Source organism: Ambystoma mexicanum, chromosome 1q, assembly GCF_040938575.1.
Source record: "Ambystoma mexicanum isolate Mex_15411 chromosome 1q, UKY_AmexF1_1, whole genome shotgun sequence".
NCBI lineage: Eukaryota > Metazoa > Chordata > Amphibia > Caudata > Ambystomatidae > Ambystoma > Ambystoma mexicanum.
Genome location: NC_090922.1, coordinates 240,135,320 through 240,160,434, shown reverse-complemented (window position 1 = coordinate 240,160,434; position 25,115 = coordinate 240,135,320). Strand labels below are relative to the sequence as shown.

The 25,115-nt window shown below is 51.0% G+C and overlaps 1 protein-coding gene across 1 annotated transcript in view; it reads left to right on the top strand.

Annotated features, from left to right (window-relative positions):
• Positions 1-25,115, top strand: part of PPP1R12C (protein phosphatase 1 regulatory subunit 12C) — a 1,339,157-nt gene that overhangs the window by 423,414 nt on the left and 890,628 nt on the right. The window lies entirely within an intron of this gene.

Here is a 25,115-nt window from a genome sequence, read left to right as displayed (position 1 = left end):
TTGGGCTCTGTCGACTTCTGGGTTGAGGCGAGGGCCGGTAGGGTTACCTACTGAATGGGGGACACTCCCCTGTTTCCCCTGTATTTTTTAAGTTATTTTTCCTTCAAAAATAATGGTTTTGCTCATCCAGATAGGCACCAACAGATTCCATTGCATCTCTGTAGACTGTGGAGTCCCACAGTAATCTTTCACCTTTAAATGACACAACTGAGAAGAACCACTCGCTATCCTTGAAATCAGGATACACCAAATGCTGATGACAGCTGGCTTTCGTGGTCTCAGTGGAGTAGCCGACCACAAGGGCACCATAGGGCACGTCGAGACCTTCCTTTCAGCCGCTGAAATTCTGAGAAAGCCTCACGGTTATTTCGCCAGCTGCAGAACACAAGGGTACTGCCTCTCGTCGAGAGGAGTATTCTAAAACCTCCCAGCCTCTCTCAAAGGCCTAATTAGGAAAATCTCCCCCTTCTGGGAAATCTCTACCACAGCCAGACCCTTCTGCATCTTCCCTCTGGAATAGGGAAAGATTTGAAAAATATACGGACAAACTGGCCCAATTGTTTGCCTTTTCAGACAAATACATCACTCCCAAAAGACTTGGGGAAGAGGGCTCCTGCTCCATTCCACATACATTGCAGCGATTTCCCATCTCTGCACATGGCCACCAGGAGGATATTATTTGCTCGGGACACAGCTGATCAGACCCAGACTGGTATTAAGATAAGTCAGGGGATCAGGGCCCATGGCTATCACCAACACATACCCCTGACCCAGATATCATTTGTCTAGATCCCCCTTTGCCTCCACAGTGGCAGTTGTCACCTGTAGATGACCAAATGTTATTCAACGCTATTTTAAAAGGAGCAGCCAATCATTTTCAGATTGCAACACATGAGGCAGCCCCAGCCCCAGACTCTGACTTGGTTGAGGATATCCTCAAGGAGAAGCCTCCGACTAGTTAAGCCATCCCCTTACGCAATTCTATAAAGAAGCGCTTGGCTCCTTCCTTGTTGTCTCCATCCCTCACACTGGCGGGCAACCCTCGGGGTAAAAAAGTATTCTGCCCGTCACCTTCTGACCCACTATAAAGGCTGGGTTATGCCACACCGTACTCCCTGATGATTACAACCACTAGGAAGAGGGCAGGGGATTCCACTGTCCATGGCGGAAGCCCCTCCGGATAAAGATTGTAAAACAGTCCTCGGTAAACAAATCACTGCGTCTGCAGCCTATTCTACTAGGATCGCAAACAGTACAACTCTCCTGGCAAGCTACAGCGATGTCCAATGGGGCCTAGTCCAGGATGGCCTTCAGATGGCCCCGGAGCCCACCCAATCACGCCTGCTGGCAGTTGTGGCTGAGGGCAGACAGGTTACCCACAACATATAAAAAAATACTCTAGACTCTGCTGAGACTGCTGGATGCACTCTAGCCCAGGGGACTTTACTTAGGAGACATGCCTGGTTGAAGAACTCCGGCTTTAAACAAGAAATTGAGGCCTCTTATCAATAAACCAGTCGAGGACTGCAACCTTTTTGGGAAAGCTGTCGATGCCCTGGAGATTGCCAAAGAGCACGAAAGGCTGAAATCACTCAGCCAGATCACAACTAAGTCCTTCCACCAACGTGGAGGCTCTAACTCCTGCCGTTCCTTTCGTGGACAAACCTTTTCCTGGTCTCCCCATGGACAATATGGCTCAGGAAGTTCCTCCGGCCAAGGCTCTTCCGGTAACAGCCAGTACCAACAGAGAGGTCCCTATAGAGGCAGGAACTCTATTCCTAGAGGCTCCCTGGCCTCCACCTCAAAGTGACTCGCTGATTTGGGTCCCCTCCACGCGTGAATGAATGACAAGCGATCGCTTGTCATTCATTCACGCCTTGGAGGGGATCTCATCAGACCAGTGGATGTTAAAGATCATTACCCACGGTTTCTGCATAGAGTTTCACTGACCACCTCGATCCCACCCACCGTAAAGCAGACGCCTGTCACCAGAACACCTACGCAACCTGCTGGAAGAGGTTAAAGTCCATCTGGAAAAGGGCACCGTAGAAGTCGTCCCCATTTACCAGGTAAACAAGGGTATTTATTCAGTGTACTTCGTTGTACCCAAAAAAGGTTCTCACCATGCGCCCTGTGTTAGACCTGCGTCCAGCGAACAAGTAGGTCAAACCTCAAAAATTCAGAAAGACAGCACTGCAGCAAGTAATGCCACTGCTGCTGCAGGGGGGTTACATGGCTTCATTAGATATGAAGGATGCATACTTTCATATTTCAATGCTGCCAGCGCACCGAGTACCTCAGGTTCATGATAGAAGACACCCACTATTAGTTTAAGGTTCTCCACTTCAGCATTGCCTCAGCTCCATGGGTGTTCACGAAAGTACTGGCAGTAGTCGCTAACCACCTGCGCAGGCAGTCCATCCAAGAGTCTCACCTTACCTCGACGACTGGCTCATAACAAGGGATTTGTATGGAACATGCCAAACAAATACCCAGAAAACGGTATATCTCCTCCAACCTAGGTTTCTCGATCAACAAGAAAGTCCAGTCTAATCCCCAGAAAAGTCAGTTTCTGGGGGCTCTAATTCTGACTAAAGACGGCCTGGTCTTTCCCCTCCAACGAGAGGGTTCAAAACATGCTGTTCCAGATCCCTCCCTTTGTAGCCAGTCACGAGGTGACCGTACGCAAAGCCATGCAACTGTTGGGGATGATGGCCTCCTGCATACACCTAGTTCCACACGCTCGCTTGAGCACCATGCAAGAGTGGCTCTCGAGCCAATGGTGTCAGGCCAGTGGGACGATCTAGTGGTTGTCTCGGCAGCCTTCGTTCAGTCTTTGCAGTGGTGGTCAAGGGAAAACCTTCTGCATGGGAAAACCTTAACCACCCCCGCAGTAGAACTCTCCCTCACTCTCACAACAGACACTCCGACGGAGTGTGGGGGCGGGGTGGGGCTCGCCTTCTTCATTAGCGCACAGCTTTTGGTCCCTAGCGGTAGCATCCAATCACATAAACTTGTTGGAACTGCTAGCAGTGTTCAAGGCCCTGAAGGCCTTCCAAACACACCTCCAGGGGAAGACAGTTCTAGTCCTCACGGACAGTACTACGGCAATGTATTACTTAAACAAGCAAGGGGGTACTCACTCTCAAGGGCTGTCCAAACTGGCCCAGAACATATGGAAGTGAGCTCAAACACAAGATGTTCCACCTGTTAAAACATGTTCCAGGGGAACTGGATCTTCTGGTGGACGTACTCAGCAGAGACTTCCCTCTAACCATAGAGCATGAGTGGTGACTACAGGAGGACATTGTACTGTCTTCACAGACTGGGACTTCCCAGAGCTCGACTTGTTCGCCACTCTGGAGAACTCCCAAATCCCCGATTACTCCTCCAGGTACCCTCAGAACCGCTCCAAGGGGAACAGTCTTTGGATAACATGGTGCGGGCAATTTGTCTACGCACTCCCCCATCCCCTCGATTCCCTCTGATCAACAGAATAGTACACAAGATGTACCAAGAGGCAGTCGGGATGATTCTGGTGGCCCCGATGTGGTCCTGCCGGCCTTGGTGCTCTCATGGCAATGTCAGTCTCCCCTCCCAGGAAGCTGCCATGCCCATACAAAATGCTGTCTCAAGACCAGGTGGGGATACACTACATCCATGCCCTCAAGCTCTGAACTTAGCAGCCTGGCTCTTGAGGTTAGAGTTCGGGCACCTCCAACTCCCTCAGAGGTCTATGGACATAACTGGAGAAGTATGAAAACCTAACACCAGGCATTGCTACTCCAGCAAATGGAAGCACTTTGTCATCTGGTGTAATGGCAAGGACATCAATCCTATTGAATGTACACCTAAACGTATTGTCCTGTACCTAACCCACCTGTTCGATTCAGGCCTGGTTTTCAATTTTCTAAAAATCCTCTTAGCTGCGCTTTTGGCATACACCACGCCCTAAAGCAAGGGTTCATGGTGGAAACATCTGGGAAATAAAGCATTTATGGAAGGGATAAAGGGGCTTCATCCCCCCTATTTCCAACCCAGCTCCCGGGTGGGACCTCAATGATGATCTTACCAGACTAATGGGGCCCCCCTTTGAACCAATGCAGAAGGCTAGCCTTAAAGCACTCACTACAAGACCGCCTTCCTGGTGGCGATCACCTCTCTAAGGAGACTTGGTGAACTGCAGGCCCTTTGCGTTCAGGACCCGGCATCGCGATTCACCAAAATAAGGTGGTTTTGCACACACAAACCCACGCTTTGTGCCTAAATTTATCTCAAAGTTCCATGTAAACCAATCCATAGAACTACCCACTTTTTTCCAGAACCCCACTAACGTGGCTGAAGGAAGCCTCCACACACTGGATGTGAGGAGAGCAGTTCTCTACTATCTGTAAAAAACAAAGTCACTAAGGAAAACTAGCCAGTTCTTCGTTTCAGTGGCAGCTGGCAGAGAAGGGGGACCCTGTCTCTAAATCAGCTATCTCAAAGTGGATCGTGAACTGCATCACTGTTTCTTTCTTGTCAAGAGAGATCTACCATTCATGCCTAGAGCACTCTACTCAGGGCACAGGGGCTACCATAGCATTCATTGCAAATGTTCCTCTTGAGTCAATTTGCAAAGCAGCAGCCTGGAGTTCTGTACACACCTTTACAACACTACTGCCTAGATACACTCTAGGTCTGATTCTCAGATGGGGCAAGTGCTGCCAAGACATCTTTGCTACTGTTGTTTCACAAATCCCACCACCATCTCTGGGTACTGGTTGCTAGTCTATGCACAGCATGTGATTCTAAGAAAGAGAAATCTCTATCACTTGCACACCATTTGTAGCTTAAGTGTTATTTGTTATGTAGAATAGGTTGAAAGAATTACTTTGAGATTTTAAGATGCAGGGGAGAAGTGCAACCCTGGCATATGGGCTGTATAATGAATAGAAAAAAGAAAAGTTCCCTATTAGGGAAATCCCTTCCCCTGCACACTATCAAAGGCTAAGGCAGTCAAACGTTTTCAGGTAATGATTTTATACATTGTAAAAAGTTCTTTTGAAGGTTATTTTCGTAGCACACGTTTATGAAAAAGCGCATAAGTAGTAAGAACAAGTTCTCTGATTTAGAGCAGAACATATTTTTCGAGGCGATTGTGTCCTCCGACATATTCCACATCTGACAGTAATCACCACAGCTGTGCTGCCTCGGAAAATTTTTCGGCGTCAATGATGTCGCCCTCGAGGGCTTCCGTCGAGGGTAGACGTCACCGGATGTTATCTAGGACGCACGGCGCCCGTAGCCTCAGTTCTGTTTTTTTCCACAAACATGTTCGCCTCGGAATCTCGGCATGCTCGATTCTTCTACTTCGTTTGAGAAAGTTTGAGAATGCCTTTGTCTTCTTCTACCCCGAAGTCGAGCTTCAAAAAGTGTCGGGACTGTGGTGCCAAAATGTCCATATCGGACCCGCATGACGTCTGCCTCTGGTGCTTTGGCGAGAGCCACGCCACCGATGACTGCCAGTCCCTGACATCGAAGGCCTTGCGGGAGCGGAAGAAGAAATTGTCGGTAGGTAGGGTTTCTAAATCCTGTAAGTTGAAATCCGCTGGGCTTTCGACCGACGATTCGACGGGCGGCTCTCCGCGTCGGCGTAAATCCAGGTGGTTTCGGTCGCAGAGTAGGTCCATCGATTACTCTGCCTCTTCTAGGCATTCGCGGAAGCGCCGTCATCGGTCGCCTTCCCTGTCCTTGTCTGAGGACACCGCCAGACGGCGGGTGGCTTGTCCCATCCAGCATTCATCACCGGCTGAATGGGACGCATTCTGCAAGGAGATGATGGCAATGTTCGAATCGCAAGGCACCGTTGCATCTGCGCCTTCGAAAGAAGCCGGCAAGGAACGAGCTAGGGCCACCGCTCGCACGCCTTCGGGCTTGGGCGGTCGGCGCGATCATCGGGAGCCGTCGAGGTCCCGATCGGACAAGTATGATAGCCGTGCCAGGTCTCGGTCCCTGTCCTCGACGCCCTCGAGACCGTCTGAGCCTGTGAGGCCTTCTAAGAAGGCATCAACACCATTGGCGCCATGTCCATCAAGGGACTCTCTCGAGGCTCCGGCTCCGAGGAAGTCACGCTCGGGGCTCTGGCCTCGAAGCTGTTTAAGCCGGCGGCGCCTCGGTCGACGTCTATGCCAATTCCATCGGCGCCCTCAACGCCTTTTGAGGAGAATTTACCAGAGGTGCCACGGAGGGCGGTGGAAACTCAGAGGAAGGCCCTCTGCAAGTCAGTGAGGCCTGTCTTTGAGCCCTTCTCTGGCCTTAATGCCAGTAAGACTGAGATTCTGCTCATCGGCACACCCACTCCCTCCTTCCCTGCAGCTCTCTGGCCGGCCTCTCTTGGCCCTCTTCCTGCTCCTACCTGCAAGGCAAAAAACCTCGGGGTTATCTTCGACTCCACACTCTCCTTCTCTCCTCATATATCTGACGTCTCTAAGAAGTCACACTACCAGCTGCACCTCCTCAGAGGTATTCTTCCCTTCCTCTCCTTCCCCCAGAAGCTCGCTGTCTCCCGAGCCCTGGTTCTCTCAAAACTGGACTACTGTAACAGCCTCTATCTTAATCTGCCTGCCTCCACACTCCGCCCTCTGCAACTCATCCAGAACAGAACTGCGAGACTTGTCCTTGGCCTCAAGCCCAGGGACCGTATCTCTCCAGAACTGAAATCTCTACACTGGCTCCCAGTGGCCGCGAGAATAAAGTTCAAAACCCTCTGCATTGTCCACAAGGCCTTCTGGGGCCTGGGGCCTAAATACCTTCAACTCTCTCTTCCTAAATATCTTCCTTCCCGAGCCCTTCGCTCATCCGTCTCCAACTCCCTCAGGGTCAGCCGCTTCTCGAAGCAACGAGCTGGGGGTAGATCTCTCTCCGCGGCAGGGGCCTCTCTCTGGAACAGCCTTCCTGCCCCCCTGAAACTTGAGGAGAACCATCTCCGGTTCCGGAAGCACCTCAAAACCTTCCTCTTTGCTTCTGCTTTCTCTCTCCCTCTCCCCTGCTAATTCTTCGCTGAAACTGCACTGAATCTGCAACTGGGCCACTCTCACCGACCTCGGTCCTGGGCCCAGCCACTCTCCACTTGCACTGCCTCCCTGGAAACCCCAGCACTGCGGGACTGTCTCTGTATCCCTACAGCCCCCCCTTCCCAGCACTTGTTCTGCACTTACCTTGCACTTGCCACCAGCTGGCCCTTTTATTTATTTATTCTACTTACCTTGTACTGCACTTCCCCCCTCCCCCTCCCCATGCACCTCTCCCCTCCCCCTGCACTTGCGCGATCTGAATGACACCTGGCCTAGTAGGATCGCTGTCTGTCTTCCCCTTGTTCCCCCCTCCCTGCCTCGTCGCTCCTTGAAACACTTGTGTATAGGCGCGTTACAAATGCCTTATCTTATCATATCATACCCCCTCCCCAGGCTTGATTTATTCCAGCCTTTGGACTACATTTCAGAGGTGGAAGAAGGGTCGGATGAGGAGGGGGTTGTGCCTCCTGAGGTTCCTGATGACCTGTTGTCTGGTCACAGCCAAATGGAAAACTTATGTCAGTCTTTACATGACGCCAGTGGTCTGGACACCTCTCCGGAGGTTGAGTTTGGTAGACTTGAGCCTGGCACACATGCCTGTTAGGGAGAATTCTCTGTAAGGCTAATTTCCCAAACCTAGTGAGTCCCCCAGCAGCTTTGCTGGATTTTTGGGGTTTATTTTGTTCTCTCCTGCTAAGAGTGAGCTTCTTTTGCTCCCACTCTTAGACATGATTTGAGGTGTTCCTTTAACTTTCCTTGTGTTTTATGGGCTATGGGGTCTTTTACTCCATAGGGTCTCATTTTTTTGATGTGGGTTACACAGCACCCTCCGTGCCGTAACCCAGGGGTGTCGTAGCGACCCCCCAACATAGACTCCATACCCAGGGCATGTAAAGTCACCATTGGCTTTGCTAGTCCCAAATTATGAACAGAAACCAGTACAAACCATCATATTGTGGCTGTACTGGTCAGGGCAATTCGATTGCCCGGGGTCTGTTGTTCGAGGGGGCACGTCTCCGTCCCCCCTGATCGAGTTTTGGCTGGTGGCAGTGGATACTACTTTTTCTCCAGCATGGGGTATGGCATGGATTCACATGCTCATGAATATTCCCCGTCGTCAGGCTGGGAATCCTCGGCAAAGAAAAAATCGGTATCAGTTTCGTTTCTGATCTGTCTTTCTTAGTAGTAACCAATCACGGGTCTCTGTGTCATACTGCCCCCAGCCAATGACTGCCCTCTCCCTAAGCCCCTCCTCTGGCAGCCATCCTCAGATGTTTATCGCACGTTCAAGTGTTGGGAGTCCTCGTGCTGTAGCTCTCGAGCTTTTGCTGCGTTTTTGCCCTTTTTCAGGAGTTTTTTCTCATTTTTCGGTTAAATAGAGCCTTAAGCTCCACCGTTTCCACATCCGATCAACGGGGATCCGTTTCAGAGTTTTCTACGCCCCTCAAGGGTGAAGTTGCCGTTGAGTTACGCTTTTGGAGGATTCCAGAAGTTCCGAGGCCTACCCCGGACATGGCCAGGGAGAAAGGAAGCTCGACGCCCGGGAAGCTGTTCAGGACCTGCCCTGGATGCCAGCTTTAGAATGTTTTCAAGGAGGACGAGCATTCGTTATTCCGCTACTGTCTCCTTGAGGACAAGACGCACACGGAGAAGGACTGTGCGTTTTGTGGGAACATGTCGGAGCGGACCATGAAGGATCGCCACCTCAGTCTCGCCAACTGGCTGGAAGGGAAGAGCCCGTCGGGCGAGACGAAGAAAAAGAAGTCCGAGCGGTCTTCTAAGTCCTGTGAGGGTTCCCCCCGGCGACGGGGGCCCAACAAAAGGCTAAGCACCGCGGGTCCGCGGGCACCGGGAGCGCCGAACGGTCGGGCTCCTTGGCTGCCAGGCAGGGCGCATCCTCCCCGGCGCCATCAACCACGAGCCAACGCTCTGGCTCGGGTAAGAGGAAGTCAGAGAACCCGGCGAAGCTTCTGGAGAGGCCCCAGTCGATCTCGAAGATTCCGGAAGAGGGGGAGCGAGGCTCGGACCCTCCCCCCCCCAAGGTGAAGGGCCCAGGCGTCCAGAAGGTGACGAAGGCCTAAATTCACCCTGCTAAGACCTCGATTGAGGATGTCGCCGCGGCCCTGGCTCAGCCTGTGGAGGCTACACCAGTGGAGGCGCCCTCAGGACCCAGAGTCTCCCTGCCACCGCAGAAGGAGTCGTCTTTCAGGCCTATTGAGAAGACCCCCACGAAATGCTCGTTGGAAAAGGTGGGGGAGGGGCTGGTGGCCATCGTGGATACGGACACGACCTCTGACGAAGAGCTCATCGAAGTCGTGGAAGAGGCCCAGCCCATCGGGAGGGATCCCGACGAGGGCGACGACGAGAGCGACTGTGTCGCCGACAAGGCTCCTCAAGAGCCCTCGCACCCGTCGTTTCCGGCGCCGCAGGACACTTCGGCGGCCATTTTGTCAGCGATTCAGTTCTTATGCTCCGAGATGAGGACAAGGTTGCCCCTTCCCCCGACGGAGGTACCTGAGCCAGACCCGACGGGGGAACCGGAGCCAGGACCTTCGGAAAGTCCACCGCATAAGAGGACGACGACGCATCCTACGCCACCACTCCCACCTCTGCGGCCTGCTCTGCCTCCCCACCCCCTCCCCCGGTCTACCCACGGGGATGATACAGGCACGGACACGGCTACGACAGGTACAGATGACGGAGGCGACGACGGGACGTGTCCCCCGTCACCCCCTGCTCGGGCGTCCCCGCCCGACGAGATTGGATCCTTTCATGCCATGATTTCCAGGGCAATCTAGCTTTTCCAGCTCTGCCCAGAAGAGAAGAAAGAAGAAGGGTTCCTTTACCAACGGCGCGAGGCTAAAAGGAAGACGGTTGTTAGGCAGAAACCTGTGCAGTTCCCTCTGGGACCACTGCAAAAGATTTAAGTCTACAGGTGTTGGCAGTAAACCCACTTGGTAGCAGTCTGTACCACACAGATTCACTGTGGTAGCTGTGGCTGAGCAGTTTGACTTCCCTCAAGAAGAGTTAGGCAGTATACAGAGGATACATATTAGGTACAGAGGCACAGTAGTACAAGCAAACACTGACCAGAGCTAGGTGTAAAAGTATAAACTTATTTATTAAAGGTACACTCATAAATTACACTAGCACATTAGAAAAGATAAGAAAGTCAAACAGTTACTATTACTCATATGTACATCCCTAATCGTTTGTTGGACAGTTCTAAGTTAACACCACTTATTTCCAACCAGAGGTGAGCGCTTAACGTTAGATGGTACTCCAACAAGTATTACCAAAAGGGAGGGAAAAGGCAAAAATAAAGAGAGCAGTAAGGTAAAACGCTTTTCACATATGGTAAATAATAAACAAACAAACAAGGTTAGCAAAGACAGTCAATAGTGGAACAAGGGGAATTAGTTCGGGGCCCGCGTTAGAGGGAGCCAGGCGAAAATGTGCCCAAGATCACACAATGTCACAAGTCTTTGCAGGTGAGTAGAAAACGGTTTTACTATGGTTCTGAAAAGTTTAGTTAGGGTGTCCCAGACCTACTCAGGTTCGAGAGCCGAGGGCTAAATCTACCCCGTACAATCGGTGGCAAGGGAGGTCGGGTGGAACACAGTACCTTTAAAAGTGGAAAGGATCCTCCAGCGGTGGTAGTCGTTCCTGGTAGTGGGTGCAAGTCGCGGCGTCGTCCCGAGGAAGAGGTGATCTCGACGGGGAGGAAGGCTACAGGTCGTTGCACTACCAGGGATGAGGCCAGCCGTGGAGTTCTCCGGTCACAAAGGATTTTTACCCCTCTTTCGCGGTTGAGGTAAAAAGTGGTATCCCGGTTGCCGGGGTGCTTGGCACAGGCAAGGCGGCCACGAGATGCTTCGGGACGGCGAAAAGAAGGCAGCAACTGGTTGTCCCCACCAGTTAAGGGAAGAAGACTCTCCGGCGGGAGATCTCCTCTGTCGTCGGGAAAAGTGGTGAGACGATTCTGCAGGGCTTCACCGGTGGTGTCGTCTTGGCAGGTCGGCTCGGCTTCTCCCTCTTCGGCTTCTTAGGTCCTGTGGCGACTTCTGAAGAACCAGTCCCAAAAACCCTGCTTTTATGCAGCAAACCCCCCATTCACTCAGCCTAGCTGTCACTCAAACATGCTAAGTGGTGAGCCGGCCGGCTCACCACTTGGACCAATCAGGATGGAGTGCGACTTGAGTTGCCTAGGCAACTCAGTCCAGGGTGCCTAAATTCCCCTCCACCCCTCCTAAGTACCCCAGACAGAGTGGCACCACTTTGGAGGGCTTCTGTGGAGAAGCCCGCCAAAAGTGGAACAAAGGCTCGACTCGGGTTCAGGGTTACTGAAGTGAACCTAGATGCCATTTTGGCGGCGAGTTCCGGCAAAAAATCCCAACCGGTGAATTTATATTTATTAAATAAACCGGCGGTATTTTTAACATTGCACCAAAAAGTGGTGCATCAAAAACCAATGGGAAATCCCATTGGGAAATATTCCGGTGGAATATTTCCGTGGTATCCACTGCCACCAGCCAGAACTCGGCGAGGGGGGACGGGACCGTACCCCCTCGACAACAGACCCAGGGGCAATCTAATTGCCCCTACCAGTACTTCCACAGTAAGATGGTTTGTACTGGTTAAGTTCCTAAGTTAAGACTAGTAAAGTCAATGGTAACTTTACTGACCCAGGGAGACAGTAGTCAGTCCCAGGGTGTGGAGTCTATGTTTGGGGGTCTCTAAGACACCCCTGTGCTACTGCACTGAGGGTGCTGTGTAACACACATTCAAAAACCAATGATGGCCTAGGGGAAAATTACCCCCTAGCCCATAAGCACATAGCAAGTCACAGAGAACACTCTCAAGTCATGTCCAAGAGTGAGGGTAAAAGAGTCTCACTCTTGGCAGGAGAACAAAATAAACCCCACAAATCCAGCAAAGCTGCTGGGGGACTCACTAGGTTAGGCAATTCAGCCTAAACGGAGAATTCTTCCTAACAACGGTCCTCGCCGTACCGCTTCTTGATGACATCTGGGATGATGGAGGGGCTCGCCCTCCTCAAGAACCCTGCCACGGCACCGGCAAAGAGGAACCGGTACGAGAAGTACCAGGTCCCCGGCGCTGCCCCCTTGTGCCTTTGGACACAACCTACCCCGGATTCAGTCGTCTCGGCAGCGTCAAAGAAGAAAGCTGGGGGGGCATCGGCCTCAACATCAATCAACTTCCCCGCCGGACGGCGAGGGCAGGAAGTTGGACACGATAGGACAACGGATCATCTCATCCGCAGCGACGACTATCAAGACGGACAACGCCCTGTCTATCGTAGCCCGCTACGACAGGGAGTTGTGGTTCAAAATCGCCCCTCTGTTAGACTTCCTTCCGGACGCCAAAAGGGCTGAGATGAGATTGCTTCGGACCACGCCATCACGGTGGCAACGGACATCGCAGACACCGGTTTCCGTCAGTTGGGCAACAGCGTTTGCTTGAAACTACGAGGATGGCTCAAGGCCACGGATTTCCGCCAGGACGTACAAGCCAAGGTTTTGGACATGCCCTTCGACGGGAACAACCTGTTTGGGAAGGCGGTTGATGAGTCCCTTCAGGCCATCAAGACAGACACAGAGACTGCCTGGGCACTGGGAGTGCTCCAACAACGACGGCCGTCCTTTCGGAGCTCCGGAGGCAGACAAGGTGCCTCCAAGGGATCCGGCAGTGGCTCCTCCACTTACCGCCAAGCGGCAAGATCTTCGTCCCAGGAAGCCTACAGGGGACGCGGCAAGCCAGGTGGTGCCTGTCGTAGTCGACAGGGAGGTCAAGGAGGCAAGGCGGCCTTCAAACAAGATTGAACCGACCGTGGGGTCGGGCCCCCGCCGAAGCACCCCAGTGGGAGGCCGGCTGGCGTGGTTCGTCAGCGTGTGGGAGTCCATCTCCACCGACCGTTGGGTGCTGGACGCCCTGGCCCAAGGGCACGCCCTCGAGTTTCAGAAGTGCCCTCGCGTTCCACCCGTGGCCAGGAAGGAAAATCACGTCCCTCAACTACTGTTGGAAGTAAGGGCGATGCTCAAGAAGGGTGCCATAGAGCTTGTCCCAAAGAGGCTTCGGGGCTCCAGAGTTTACTCAAGGTACTTCCTCATAAGAAAGAAGACAGGAGGATGGTGCCCCATCCTGGACTTACGACGACTGAACAAGTACATCAAGGCGCAGAAGTTGTGTATGGTCACCCTCCAGCACGTGCTGGGACAGCTGGAGGAGGGCGATTTCCTGTCGTCGTTGGACTTGGAGGATGCGTACTTCCACATCCCCATTCTAAAAAGACACCGAAAGTTCCTCAGGTTCGTGGCCCAAGGGCGGCACTACCAGTTCAAGGCCCTCCCGTTCGGATTGAAGTCGGCACCCAGGGTGTTCACCAAGTGCCTCGCACCGGTGGTGGAGCGGCTGCGCCTACAGGGGATCCACGTCTACCCCTACCTGGACGACTGGCTCATCCGGGCAAGGACGAGGGAGCTTGCCGTGGAACACACTGCGAAGACTGTCCAGCTGCTCACAGACCTGGGATTCTCCATCAACTTTCCAAAATCCCACCTGGTTCCGTCGCAAGTCGCCCTGTTTCTGGGAGCCAAGCTAGACACAGTGGCGCGGCTGGCCTCGCCGTCGGAGGAAAGGACCAGGACCATTCTGGGCAAGGTACAGCGTCTGCTGGCCACGGACATGGCCAGGGTAAGATCTATCAAGTCCCTCGGGATGATGTCCTCCTGCATTTATCTGGTGCGCCTTTGCAGGCTTCGGATGCACCCCTTACAAGAGTTCCTCGACGGCCGCTGGGTCCAGTCGACGGGCAGCTTCGAGGACAGGATCCCTCAACGAGACGTTCCGTCGGGCGATCCGGTGGTGGGGTACCCGCTCCCATCTGTCGGCCGGCACGGACTTTCAGATCCCAGCTCACCAGGTGACGGTGACGACAGACGCCTCCCTGGAAGGTTGGAGAGCGCACTCCGGAGATCTTCACGCGAGAGGCCTTTGGCTCCCAGAGGAGAAGTCACTCCACATCAACATTTTGGAGCTCCGCGCAGTGTTCTGGGCCCTCAGGTCCTTTCTCCCGTCCCTCAAGGGCAAGGTGGTGAGGATCTTCACCGACAACACTACCACGATGTTCTACATCCGGAAGCAGGGTGGAACCAGGTCCCCGGCCTTATCCAAGGAAGCCCAGGATCTGTGGCATTGGGCCGTCGCCCAAGGGATGTTTCTGTTGCCCTTCAACTTGGCAGGAATAAAAAACACCATCGCCGACTCACTCAGCAGGGAGCTGCGCTCGTGCCATGAGTGGGAACTGCGCCAGGATCAAGTGGATCGACTCTTCCGACGATGGGGCGAACCCCAAATCGATCTCTTTGCGACGGCGACGAATTCCAAGTGCCGGAGGTTCGCCAGCAGGTTCCACCAGCCGAGGACCATGGGCGATGCTTTCTCGTTCCCCTGGGACGGCCTATTTCTTTATGCATTCCCTCCGCTGCCGTTGCTGCTCCGGCTCATCAACCAGCTCAAGAGGTCCAGGATGATCCTCGTCGCACCGGCGTGGCCGAGACAGATCTGGTTCCCGGACCTTCTGGACCCGTCAACGTCCTCACCAGTCAAGCTGCCGACAGACACAGACCTTCTCTCCAGAGAAGGAGGCACCATTCTTCACCACAACCCGGAGTCGCTGAACTTGCAGGCCTGGCTCCTGCAGCACTAGAGTTTGGAGGGTATGACATCCCGGCCGACTGCAGAGAGGTTCTTGCAAAGGCCAGGGCGTCCTCAACTCTCAAGTGCTATGGACATAAATGGAAGAGGTTCTCTGTCTGGTGCTGTGCCCAGAAGATTAAAGCTCTGCGGATTACGGCCCCTCAAGTACTGCCGTACCTACTGTCGCTGGCCAAAGCTGGACTGGCTCACGCCTCCATCAAAATACATCTGGCTGCAATCTCCCGATATACCAGGACTACGGGACGGGCGTCCTTGTGGTCTCCTCGCCTGGTGAAAGAATTCATGAAGGGACTATTCCGATCATTTCCGCCGGTGAAGGCTCCTGCCCCGGCGTGGGAGCTTAATGTGGTGCTGACCAGGCTCATGGGGGCCCCATTCAAGCCTATGCATTCAGCGCCTCTGAAGTTCCTGTCATGGAAGACAGCTTTCCTCGTGGCCATCCCCCCCGCACGACGAGTGGGAGAGATCCAGGCCCTATCTTGCAAGCCTCCATACTTGACTTTTCATGACACGAGGGTGGTGCTGAGGACGCACCCCTCCTTTATGCCCAAGGTGCCGTCGGACTTCCACCTCAACGAGCTCTTGGTGTTGCCAGTTTTCTTCCCGTCGCCTTCGTCGCCGGCCGAGAGGACTTTGCACTCGCTGGATGTAGCTAGAGCGCTGAAGTTCTATGTGGACCGCACAAAGAGTTTTCGGAAGACGTCACAGCTGTTTGTGAACTTTGGGACTGTGAATCTAGGGAAGGCTCTCTCGAAGACTTCCATTTCTAGATGGCTCTTCGGCTGCATCATGCACTGTCACCGGTTGGTGAACTGACCGCTGCCCGGCCATCCGAGAGCCCATTCGACAAGAGCGATCGCTGCTACCACGGCGTTCCTGTCTGGTGTGCCCCTGCTTAGACATCTGCAGGGCTGCGACGTGGAGGTCGACGCACACCTTCACAAGATTCTACTGCGTCGATCGGGACTCCAGGGAGGAGTCCAGGGTTGGCCAAGCAGTGCTGGACAACCTGTTCACCTAAGGTGAGCCTGGTGAGGAGGTAAGAGATGCTTAATGTTGAGTTGTTGTATTGCTTAATGTTGAGCCTGTTGCCACCTCCCGTGGTTGTGCATGTGTGTACTGCTATGTATTCTCTTATTCATGAGCATGTGAATCCATGCCAGACCCCATGCTGGAGAAGGAACAAGTTACTTACCTGTAACTGTTGTTTTCCAGCATGGGTCTGGCATGGATTGACATGCGAACCCTCCCGCCTACCCCTCTGCGGCTCTTCACTTGGTCATACTGCCACTTTACGTGCTACCAAATCTGAGGATGGCTGCCAGAGGCGGGGCTTAGGGAGAGGGCAGTCATTGGCTGGGGGCAGTATGACCCAGAGACCAGTGATTGGTTACTACTAAGAAAGAAAGATCAGAAACGAAACTGATACTGATTTTTTTCTTTACCGGGGATTCCCAGCCTGACGACAGGGAATATTCATGAGCATGTGAATCCATGCCAGACCCATGCTGGAGAACAACAGTTACAGGTAAGTAACTTGTTCCTTATATTTGACCGCAAATATATCTCTATGGGATTTTCCCATTGTTCGAGGCTACCAACTTTAATTATTTAATTCTTATAGCCTCAAACATACCGCCGGTTTATTTATTTAATTTTAATTTGCTGGTTGGTATTTTTTGCCAGAACTCGATTCTAAAATGGTGTTTGTATTCTCTTCTGTGACTCCAACCCAAGTCGAGCCCTTTGTTCCACTTTTTGGCGGGCTTCTCCACAGAAGCCTCCAAAAGTGGTGCCACTCTGTCTGGGTACCACAGGGGGTGTGGGATAGGGTTTAGGCACCCTGGACTGAGTTACCTTGGTAACTCAAGTCGCACTCTTGTGTGATTGGCCCAAGTGGTGAGCCGGCCAGCTCACCACTTAGCATGTTTGATTGACAGCTAGACTGAGTGAATGGGGGTGTGCTGCATAAAAGCAGGGCTTTGGGGACTGGAACTTCAGACGTCGCCACTGGACCTAAAGAATCCGAGGAGGGAGAAGCTGAGCCGACCTGCAACGACAGCACCGGTGGAGCCCTGCTGAACCGTCTCACCACTTTTCCCAACGACAGAGGAGATCTCCAGCCCGGAGAGTCTTCTTCCTTCGACTGGTGGGGATAACCAGTCTACCTTCTTTTCGCCTTCCTGGAGCATCTCGTGGCCGCTTTCCTGTGCCAAGCACCCCTGCAACCAGGATACCACGTTTTCACCACTACCGCGAACCGAAAGGGTAGTACCTTTGTACCGGAGAACTCCGCAGCTGGTTTCTTCCCTGGCAGTGCAACGACCTTCATCTTTCCTCCACAACGAGATCTTCTCTTCCTCTGGACAACGCTGCGACTTGCACCCGCTGCCAGGAACAATTGCCCCCGCTGGAGGATCCTCTCCATTTAAGGTATCGTGTTCCAGCTGGCTTCCCTTGCAACCGATTGAACGGGGTGTATTAAATCCTCGTCTCTCGAACCTGGGTTAGCCTGGGACACCTTAGCTAACTTTTCTGAACTGAACTAAACCTTTTTTGAACTACCTACACAAACTTTGAAGACTGTGTAACTGTCTGATCTTGGGCATCTTCCGCCTGGCTCCCTTGAAAGTGGGCCTGGCACCTAAACGTCCTTGCTCACCAGTAGACTGTGCCTTCCGAACTTGCTGTGGTTCTTTAAAAAGTGTTTTGTTTGTGTGCTTCCATAATTCTGCTTTTCCCTCCCTTTTTATTTAACTTGTTGGAGTGCCATCGAACGTTAAGCGTTCACGTCTGTCTGGAAATAAGTGGTGTTAACTAAGACTTGTCCAACAAGAAATCAGGGATGTAAATATGATAAGTGATTGTGTTTTGAACTTATTTTACCAATTTAGTGCTAGTGTGTTTTATAAGTGTGTGTTAAATAAATAATTATATACTTTTACACCCAAGCTCTGGTCACTGTTTGCTTGTACTACTGTATTTCTGTACCTATTTTGTATGCTCTGTATACTGCCTAACTCTTCTTGAGGGAAGTCTGACTGCTCAGCCACAGCTACCAAGTGAATATGTGTGGTACAGACTGCTACCAAGTGGGTTTACTGCCAAACACCTGTAGTCTTAAATCTTTTGCAGTGGTCCCTAAGGGAACTGCACAGGTTACTGCCTAACAATGCAGAGTCCTCGTACAGGTGTCTCATGTCGAGGGTGACGGAGTATTTGGGGTGGTCTGCGCCACCTGCTGATTTTCTGCAGGATGACCTGACAGATATATATTGGACCAAAGTCTGCCCACTGACCTGGTGCTGCCATTTCATATGGCCTTACAAAGAAGGGTGGCGGCGGCTTGGACTGCTCCGGAGAGTCTCCCGGCAGTGGGTAAGTCGCTACCCCTGCTACTTGTCTACGCACCCCACTCGGGAGAGTTTGGTGGTGCAGGCGGCATACGGCCCCAGCGAAGCAGGCTGCGTACCCTTCTATCCCTCCTGATGGGGATGACCAGCGCTTTGATGGCTGGGCGAAGAAAGTATTTTCATCTGGGGGTATGGCTTTAAAGGCAGCCAACTCCGTTTGTGCTTTAGCTAGATTCACTCACACTCTGTGGAATTGTGTATCTTTGGCAGCTGAACATATTCCCGAAGGGGAGGAACGGGATGGCTTCCTAGCCCTTGTGCAGGATGGCAAGGATGCCATGTGTGAATCCGTTCAGTTGGGCCTGGACGTGGCAGACTGTCAGCCGGTCCATGGCTGCGAGCACTGTGATGCGCAGGTTTGCGTGGTTGCGGAAGTCGGGGTTTGCTCCTGATGTGCAGTCCCGGCTTCTCAATATGCCCTTTGATGGTGTCCATCTTTTTGGCAGCAAGGCTGACTAGAGCCTTGAGAGGTTGCAGACCTCCAAAGCTGCAGCGAAGTCGTTCAACGCTGCAGTACGTCAACCTCTGCCTTTTTGTCCTAGGGAACAGCAATGGAGGGGAGGTTCCTTTCGATACTACTCTTCCTTTGGTAGATCGAGGGGAGCTGCCAGTCAAAGGGGCCAACGTAGGAGTACCAGAGGTGGAAAACAAGGTACTCGAGGTGCCAAAGTCGCTCGGGCAGTTGCCTCCTTGCCTTCAGGCACTGCCGCAGCATGAGGCCATGGCCCATGGTTCGCCGGTTGGGGGAAGGCTGGCGCAGAATCTTGTAGAATGGCGTGCCATTACTTCAGATGTTTGGGTTCTGGAGATCATTGCCCACGGCTACTCCTTTCCGGCAGAGGCCTCACGACAATCCATGGGAAAGCTCTCTTTGAAGCGTCTGGATCCGCTCCTTGCGCAGAAAATCCTATCCCTGCTGGATAAAGGCACATAGAACTGGTGCCTGTAGCGTAGAGGAACAAGGGATGGTATTCCCCATATTTTTTGATCCCTAAAAAAGACGGGGGGGGGGTGGATTGAGACCCATCATGGACTTGCGTGGTTTGAACAAGCTCCTCAGGAAGGACAAGTTCAAGATGGTTACTCTTTCTCAAGTCCTCCAGGACCTTCAACTTCAGGACTGGTTGGTGTCTCTCGACCTCAAGGATGCTTACTTTCATGTGCCGATTCATCCCAAGCACAGGAAGTCCCTGAGGTTTGCGGTTGGCCACTCCATTTTCAGTTTCTGGTCCTGCCGTTCGGATTAACCTCCGCCCCGAGGGTCTTCAAGCTAATGGTGGTGGTGGCAGCGTATCTCAGCAAAGGGGGGGATTCACGTCTACCCCTACCTGGACAATTGGTTGATCAGGGTGCGCTCTCCTGAGCAAGTCCTGGATAATCTGTCCGTCGCCTGCCACTCCCTTCACAAGCTGGGCTTCTCCCTCAACTTAAGTCTCAATTGACACCTACCTAGCAACTCCAGTACATCGGAGCAATGCTCGACACATCCCTGGGGCAGTGTTCGCCTCCCCAGGTGAGGGCTCATCACATTCTGCAGATGGTGGAGAAGTTTCAACATGCCCAGAGTCTCCCGGTGTTCGAGTTCTTGAGGTTGCTCGGCCTCGGGGCATCCTGCATTCTATTGGTGCCGGAGGCCAGGGTGCGAATGAGATCTCTGCAGTGGGCTCTCAAGATGCAGTGGTCGCAGTCCTCCGGCAGGATGTCGGATCCCGTTCAGGTGCCGCCCTCGGTTGCCCAGGATCTTCTGTGGTGGGCTGACGAAGGCAATCTGGTGAAGGGAGCACCATTTTCGCTACCCTGGCCGGAGGTGAAGATCGTGACGGGCGCCCCCTCACAGGATGGGGAGCTCATGCCAACGAGTTGACTGTCAACGGTCGTTGGTCTCCGTCAGAGTCCAGACTCCACATCAGTCTTTTAGAGCTGAGGGCAGTCAGGCTAGCCCTGAATGCTTTTCTGCCGTCTGTGCGGGGGAAGAATGTCCTGATTATGACGGACAATACAGTGACCATGCACTACCTAAACAAAAAAGGTGGGCAGGGTCACTCCCACTCTGCAGAGAGGCCATGCAGCTCTGGTTCTGGGCCATCCAGCAGGAAATTCGATTGCGGCAGTTCATCTGGCTGGCGGCGAAAACGCGGTGGCGGCGGACCCTCTGAGCAGGCAGAGCACGGTCTCTCACGAGTTGGAGCTGGCTCAGGAAGTTCTTTTTGAGATCTTCGTCCTTTGGGGGACCCCACAAGTGGATCTCTTCGCAACCAGTGTCAACCGGAAGTGCGAAAGATTCTGCTCGCAGGAATTTCCTCTACGAGGAGCCCTAGGGGACGCGTTCGTAGTAGAGTGGTCCTGCCCACTGCTGTACGCGTTTCCTCCAGTCACCATCATTCCGTAAGTGTTAGAGGTTACGCAGGTTCGTTTCCCGAATGATCCTCATTGCTCCGGCATGGACCAGGAGAGCGTGGTACCCGGACCTTTCTCGACATGTCCATCTGCCCTCCACGCAGTCTTCCCTATCGAGACGATCTGCTCTCACGGGAGGTGGGTCGGGTTCTCCATCCAGAGGACAAGTCTCTCAGCCTTCATGCTTGGTATCTGAAAGGTTGAGGTATAAGGATTGGGACCTCCCTGAAGACGTGATCGAGGTGTTGCTTTCGGCCAGAAGGCCAGCAACAAAATCCCTGTGCCGTTGGAGAAAATTCTGCGGCTGGTGCAGGGTTCAGAATGTGGATCCTTTTCAGTGTTCAATTCCTGTGATTCTGTCTTTTTTGCTTTCATTAGCTCACAAGGGCCTGCAAGTGGGTACCATTAAGGGTTACCTGGCGGCGCTGTCAATATTTAAGCGCTCGTCTGAGGAATGTTCTTATTTTAAAATTCCTTTGGTTTCTCAGTTTCTAAAAGGGCTAACTGATGTGTTTCCACCGTCACCTTTCCAAGTGCCGGGATGGGATTTGAACTTAGTTCTAAAATTCCTAATGGGAGCTCCGTTTGTGGTCTTACATTCTTGTCCATTGAAACTGTTGACCTTTAAGACTGTATTTTTAGTTGCGGTTACTTCTGCTTGCAGAGTGGGTGAGTTGCAGGCACTTTCCGCCAAGCCACCTTTCACAGTGTTCCATAAGGACAGGGTTGTCCTTAGGGTTTGTCCTTCTTTTCTTCCGAAGGTTGTCGGAATTTAATTTGAGCCAGAAGGTAATTCTTCCGGCGTTTTTTCCTCCTCCGCATCCTGGTAAGTAAGAGGAGAGGCTCCATAGGTTGGATCCGAGGAGAGCGTTGAGCTTCTATCTCTCACGAATGTCCCGGGTCAGAGTGGACGATCAGCTATTTGTAGGTACGCTGGAAGGCGTTTAGGTGAAGCTGTTTCCAAGCAGACCTTGTCAAGATGGATCATTTTGACGATCTCTGAATGTTACCGTTTGGCGGGTAAGGGCCCTCCAGTAGGCTTACGGCTCATTCTACTAGGGGTGTGGCTGCCTCTATTGCTCTGCAGAGGGGTGTTCCCATTCGTAATATTTGTGAAGCAGCCACGTGGGCCTCTGTCTATACTTTTGTAAAACACTATTCCCTGGACTCTATCCATGGCCAGGAATTGGCCTTTGGTAAGGCGGTCCTCTATTCAATTTGATTGGGCATTCCAAAATTCTAAATTCTTTTCCCACCTCCAGACGTTGGTACTGCTTAGGGAGTCTGTCATAGATGTGGAATACGTAGAGGATACAATCCCCTCTAATAACAAGTTACTTTCTTACCTGGTAACGTTCTTTCGATGGGATGTTCCTCCGACGTATTCCACATCGCACCCTCCCAGCCTGCCCCTCTATAGAATTTTGTATGCGATTGCAGCTTAAGTTTCCGCAAGGCTTTCTGCAGTCATACTGGCAGGACATTGGTGCCACACGTTCTAGGAAAAAACTACAACTGAGGCTACGGGCGCAGTGCGTCCTAGATATAACATCCGGTGACGTCGACCCTTGGTGGAGGCCCTCGAGGACAGCGTATCGACGCAGGATGCCTACGCCGGAAAAATTTCCGAGGCAGCACAGCTGTGGTGATTACTGTCATAGATGTGGAATACGTTGGTGGAACATCCCATCGAAAGAACGTTACCAGGTAAGAAAGTAACTTGTTCATTATTCACAAGAGGGTAATATGCCCAACTCGTTTCGAGATGTGCTCTCCTTCAGAGGCCAATACAATTTTGGATTTGTTCAATCTAATCAAAAAACAATGAAACATGTATGTGATTAGAAATCAACTGATTAAAGAGTATACATATCAACATTCAATAATGGCATAAATCAAGATATTTAGCAAAATTTCCCACAGGCATGTTGAATAGACAATCATAAGCTTGGAGAAACGGTCATTCATGGGATCATCATGATCTAACCGATAACATTTTAAGAGGTTGATTCATAAAGCTAAAGGTAATTAAGGAATACATCCACCATCATAATAGTGGCAAAAAGATTCCCCTGAAGGATTTTACAGCTTGCAACAGTAAGAATGTGGTATATGCACTGATATGCCCATGTGGCAAATCCTACGTTGGAAAACCCATTCGTAAGTCCAAAGAGCGTTGGACAGAACACAAGTCCAACATTAGAACAGCCAATCTCAAATCCCCAGTGTGTAGACATTTCATAGCAAATGGACATAACATCACTCAACTCAGATGGGTCATCTTGGAAGTGATCCACGCCCTGCTAAGGGGAGGGGACCTGGCCAAAAGATTGGCCCAGAGAGAACTTTACTGAATACATTGACTGGATGCACTAACACCACATGGTTTAAATTAATATTACTACTTAGGACCTTTCCTCTAACTTAATTTATTTCAAATCACCTGAGCGAAATATCCCCATAGTCACTACAACCCATATGTGGGGGAAATTGGGTTTCTACAACTCATGTATTAATTTACATCAAGGGAAAAACACCACATACAGGGTCTGGGCCTAAATAGATTGTGAACTCAAAATGTGAGTCAGATACTCTTTACCTGAAACTACCCTAATTGGGAGAACTGCATGACCTATTCAATATGTTTATATAACATGTTTATATAAAGTATACTGGTGTACATTCTAAAAATCATACTAAAAATATTTCCATAGATGCTGTACAAATTATGTAAAGACTGTGAACTCAAGTGAGTCAGACAAATGAATTTCCTTGATCAGAATGTATATCCAAACAATGAGACTTCATCAATACTTTGGCTTTTTCCCTCCCTCAAAACTAACAGAAATATTGTTGCTCATTCTAATTCCCCTCCTTGGATTTTCTATAGTTAGCCAGTAGGCGTTGGGAAGAGGCCCACAGTATATTGTTAAAATATTAAGTTACATATTGGATAACCTTCATTGCAGGCATTACCTCTTTTGATCCTGCTTCTTAGAGACCAGTTCCTCTATAGAAACCAGTACAGTAGAAACCAGTACTGCCGACATTTCGGTCATTTTAATTAAATCGCGTATCTTTCATCTGACTCAATCAGAAACTTCCTGGTGACTCTACATCTAGTAAAAATTAAGTTCCATTTATAGAGACCTTTACTACTGACGCTTCTTGTCTGACAGCTGAGTTTAAGGCCATTGTCATCAGATCACGTACATTATCCATCAGATATCTCATGGATAAGCTTGTGCCTCTCCATGGATAACCGTGTGATTACTTACACAAAAATCAACACTGCAGACACCACTGCATTAAAGCAGCCATGGCAGTTGTTGCTATACTTTATCACAACGTGTCCTAACTACTTTTAATTATGAAGACATTCAATTCATCATCTTATTACTATTCCATTTAATTTTCCCCTTTTTTAAAAAAAGGCACCTTTAAAAGCGGAACACCATTGAAGTACGTGCTCCACACGTCACGTAAAAGTTTGTTTACAAATATGACGTCATCCGCGTCATCAACTTAGGCTAGACCTTGTATAGAATAGCAGCACACATCTGCTAGCTCTCACCTTTTTTTTGCTTAAATTTATATTTAGCTGCCTATCTTACCTGATTTCTAGCACCATTTTTACGTCCTCATGACTGCTGGTCTGACCTTTCTACGCATCCCATTGTGATTGCTAGTGAACCTACATGAAGCTAAATCTGGGGTCCACAAATAGATTTTTCTGATAAGCACCTATGCTCCTGTGCTGGTAGGTTCTTTTTCCCTTACTTATAAATATGTTCTTTACCTAAAATACTGTAACATCCCTGATCTGGATCCTTTAATTTTCCTTTGTAGATCCAAGCCGCCACTATTGTGGACGAATACACATGCCACTCTTTACTATGTGTATACTTTAGACACAAACCGGGTAAGAAGGCCATTATCCTTCCTTTTGTAAAACTAATATATGTATTCCTTAATCATCTTTAGCTTTATGAATCAGCAACCTCTTAAGATATTATCTGTTATATCATGATGATCCCATGAATGACCGTTTCTCCAAACGTATGATTGTCTATTCAACATGCCTGTGGTTAATTTTGCTAAATATCTTGATTATTGAAATTATTGAATGTTGATATGTATATTTTTTAAATCAGTTGGTTTCTAATCGCATACATGTTTGTTTTTTAATTAGATTGAAAAAATCCGAAATTGTATTGGCCCCTGAAGAAGAGAGCACATCTCAAAACGCATTGAGCATATTGGAGAGTTATGTAGAGCAGGAGTGGGTACAGTATAAGGAGCTGGCTAAAACAGAGCAAGGGGCTAGGGTTCAGGGTCTGATACAGAGGACACCATTGGCCTAGTGCCCAGGTTGGTGGTGCCGGAAGCGTTTGGAGGACCTGGGGACATCAGCTGGCAGGGGCCAATCCAAGTACTAGAAACTTTGCTGAAGCTTGCTGTGGATCTATATCCTCCTGGGCTAGCGGAAGGGACACAGTGGTGGTTAGAC